Genomic DNA, 4,398 nt, shown 5'->3' on the forward strand with positions numbered 1-4,398 from the left:
TAGCAACTCTAAGCCCTATTTTTTTTTTTTTAATTTTTCTGTAGGAGCAAAAATGTCCCCTTTTCTGAAGGTCATCAAAAACTATATAGTTTTGCAAATCTGCTGTGGAATAGACAGCCTCGGGGGAAGATATAAGAGAAAATGGCAGGCATGGCTTATCAGAAGAATATGTATGATATACTGAACATCAGTCTTTCCATGTTAAGTCATTAACTGTTTAGGGTGCAGATAGTTCTTCATAAAGAATCAGATGTTCCATTCCTCTAGTATGGTAAAATCGGTGCCATAAAGTCATTGCAAAAGACAGCAAACAACTTTGTTATTGTAATGTGTTTTTTTCTTTTAACAATAGGTCTAGCAGGTGGCATGTGGCTATGGCTGGGTCTATCTCCATCTCCAGGGTGCCAAGATGTCCCTCAAAGTTTCTGTGGGAGGAATTTGTTGGTGGGATTTGGATTGTAAAGGCACGCGAGCATCTGCTGCCTCCCTGGTCTCATTACCATTCACACAATTAACTCCTGCAGCTCTCAGCTCAACAGCCAGAAACAAGGACTCAATTTTACTGCTTCTTTGACAATGCTCATTATCATTCATCTAAACTTAAGAGTTCCCAAGCTTTCAGCTCAGTGGAAAGTTTTCTTGGGGGAAAGAGATCACACAGAGGAAAGTCTTTGGAATGAAGAGAGAAGGAGAAAAAATATATATGTGTGTGTGTGTGTGTGTGTGTGTGTGTGTGTGTGTGTGTATGATTAAGGACCTAAAATCAATAGCTTAAAGTAACTGAGTTTCTGGAATGTGGAATTTTATTTCATTTTGTAAGTAACAAGCCACATCTTTAAAGACTACCTCATATTTCAAAGGCCTAGGTTTGGTCTTCTAACATTTTCACTTAAGGAGCTATGATCAGTTAACAACAGTAGTTCTTTCTACTCTCCTCATTGATACTAGGTCCAATTTTGCATCTCATGGAAGCTTTGGCCAAAACTACAGCTGTCTGAAAAAAAGAATTTTGAGTAATTTTCCATAGAGAGTAAACAGAGTGTTTTGCTATGCAAGGAGAGAAAGATTCACAAAAGACGACAAATTCAGAAATGTCTGTATTTTTAAAGCCTCAGCAGTCCAGTTATGTTAAATTGCATAAATACCAGCATGCTACCTGAAAATTAAAATTGTACTGTCCCTTTAACCATTTTGTCTCATGATAAATATTTACAAACTTCAGTTTTTAACAAGTTTATGTTGGACAAGAGTTAGGTGATATACATGATATTTTTTAGGTTAAATAGCAGAAGCCTATTATTTATTGACATATAGGCTACAAAGAGGTTAAAAGAAAACCTCCTTCCTTGATGTTAAATAAGCGATATAAAAACTGCACCTTCTCTTAAAGATATAACTTAATTTTTAAAAAGAAGCATTTGAAACAGTCTGTTCAAATGAAATAAAGGCCTCTTTGTTTGGAACAACAGAAGAATGATTAGGCTGCTAAAAGCTGTGAAAGCAGTGCTACATAGTGAAAGCTGTGAAGATTAATTTGTACTTTTACAAAAAAATTATGTAGTGAAAAATAGGTAAATTTTTACTTCAATGACTACAATTAAAAATATATATTTAGGATAGCACTATTGAAAATTTTGTATATATTTAGCTTTATATTTTCATAGAAATAGGAAACGATCTTATTGATACTGATTATCTTGCTTTTCCTTTGAATGCCATATATCAAAACCTAAAATTTCATTACTATGTATACATCTTTAATATAGCATTAGCAAAAAAGAAATTTTGGTTAAGATTATATAGGTTGTTTTAAATTATCTAATTTTATAAGCCATTCTTTGCTTCTCTCCAAAATGCAAATCTTCTCAAATAAAACCCAGGAAAAAATAAAATTAATGTTTGGGATGTGATATAATTCAAACTCATCAACATGTAGATGGAGGAAAAAAGTCTTCATTTTAAAATATTTTAATGGTTATAGTTATAACTCTTGTGTGAAGGATAGGTAATGTATATTTGAATCTGTAGAAAATGCATTGCCCCCTGGCTTCCTAGACAAAATAAAAGTGGGTATCTGAGTTCCTTATGTATTTATCTTAATATAAGTGATAACATGCCATTGAAGAAATTGTGCACACCCACATTTCTTAACAGAATAAAACACTCAGTCATTTTCTATTATGCTAGAAGTCTAGTATAAACATCTCTGGTTATTTACAATATTCACAAAGACTTGCCCAGTAAGATGGTAAAACGCCAATTCTGACTTCTCCGTACAGTGCGGAAGTGTTACTGCAGATTTTTCTAAAAGTTGCATCCACACAAATACAATTTATGCTGTTATTTGTTTCTTGAGTCCTGCTCCCCACATGAAATGCTGTCTCTTTCACAGCCTTTGTATTTCTCTTTTTTCCTGTCTCAAACCACTTGAACCCTTCCCTTTCCATCCCCAGAGTTCTGAACTCTGCCCCAGTATATCCGAAACCAATTTTGGCTCAGTCAGAAAGGAGGTATGAGTGTTGGTGCTCAGCAATCATTGATGCTTATGTTGACACTGACACTAGGCCTGTTGCGTGACTCTAGTTAGACTTGTGTACATCTGATGCGTCATCCTTGCCTACTGTCCCAGCTCAATAATTGACATTTAGACACTGTTTGGTTTTGCTAGTTTTATTCTCACACCATTCCAACTCCAAGTTACTCAATCCTCCTCCAAACTTTTATGACTGTTGTCTTTACATCAGCTGGTGAAATTCCATGATGTTGACTCTATTTTTGGAATCTCCTCTGGAATCCCCACTGTTTGCACCACTTACCGTGAGAGTACCAGTAATCTCATCTTACGCTGCCAAGTGCTCATTGAGTGATGGTTTGTAGTGTCCTGTCAGATCCTCCAATGTTCTACTCACCACATTGGATTTTCTTTCAATGGTTTTGGATAAGTCCCCTAGAATTTACTGTGCTCCTGCAGCACTTTTGTTTATAGGCTGTCTCTCCTCATGGCTTTGCACAATCATGTTATTAACTAAGCCTTGCTTGTCATACTTGCCTGTGTCTATAACATAAATAAGCTTTTAGTAATAGTTCTTCTTAATGCATTACGAAAAATGTGAACTTCATAGAAGCTGAAACACATGCCAACTGCTTAAATTCCATCTCAGTTATTGCAGAAGTCTATAGCATGGAATGTTGTTGGAAATAATAGATTGCAAGCATATATATTATTAATACAAATAGATCTCCAACAGCAACAGATTGTAGTTTATCTTTGTTTATCATGTTAGCAATATTGTCTCAGATAATATTTTTAAAATTGTACCTAAAACAAAGCAAATCTACATTAATGAGCCAAGATATTTGGACCAAGTCAAGCTCAGTACTTGACTTACTCCCTATTATGCTATAACAAATAGAATCGGGCATAACCTTTATAGCAAAGATATTTGCTATATTTTCTCTAAGGATTCTAATATGCATCAGTTTTAATATAGATAGATATATGTGAATTCATATGTACTTTCACTATTTATTTAATATGTCAATTTAACTTTTCAGGAAATATAATGCCATACAGCCACATGCTAAAATATAATTAAAATAATAGAGTGTACTTTCTCTCCAGAGTTATAAGTATGATAACATCCAAATGTTTACTAAAATGTTTTCTAAAAAGCATATACTCTCAGGCACATGGAGTAAATCCCTGAGCAAACACAATGCATAATGAAACAGCTGGTATCACCTCTTATAAATTAAAGAATATACAAATTTTAATATTTTCATGATGAGAGTTAGAAGTAACCTGAATTTTCAAACTCTATCACACATACAAATGTAAACACATATTACCTTATTCTTCATGTGTTAGAAAAATTACTTGTCTGATGAAGAGTAAAATCTTACCATTACCTAGTAAGGAAAAAAAATCTATGTATATTACTAACAAAATTGATGTGCTGGATTCAGTCTTTAGACGGACTATCTGCATTGTACTCATGTTACTAATCAGTGTTAAAATATCATATTCACATTTTGCCTTGAGTGTCCTTTTAAAATCATCATGTTATTAAGTTATTGTTTGACTGTTTTGCCCTTACAAAGTCTCTGTAAATCATGGAATAAAGAATAAGGCTGTTAAGCAGATGTAAAATAAGTCAACCATGTATTCTATGACATATAGGCAATTTCCATTAAAGAAGTTTGTATGTAGATAAAAGCAAAAATTCTATAAAATGAAATATCAAGAGTCTAAATGGATTTGGAAGATAGCTGTTACAAATGCCACACTATTCGAATTCCTTGGGTAGGTTGAGTATCATTCCTAGTGGTTTTCATTCTGCAACTTGAATCAGTAGTTTAAATATTAGCAGTTAACTTTTTTTGTTGTTAATCACAATA

This window comes from Colobus angolensis, unplaced genomic scaffold (genome assembly GCF_000951035.1).
Source record: "Colobus angolensis palliatus isolate OR3802 unplaced genomic scaffold, Cang.pa_1.0 Scaffold235, whole genome shotgun sequence".
Lineage (NCBI taxonomy): Eukaryota > Metazoa > Chordata > Mammalia > Primates > Cercopithecidae > Colobus > Colobus angolensis.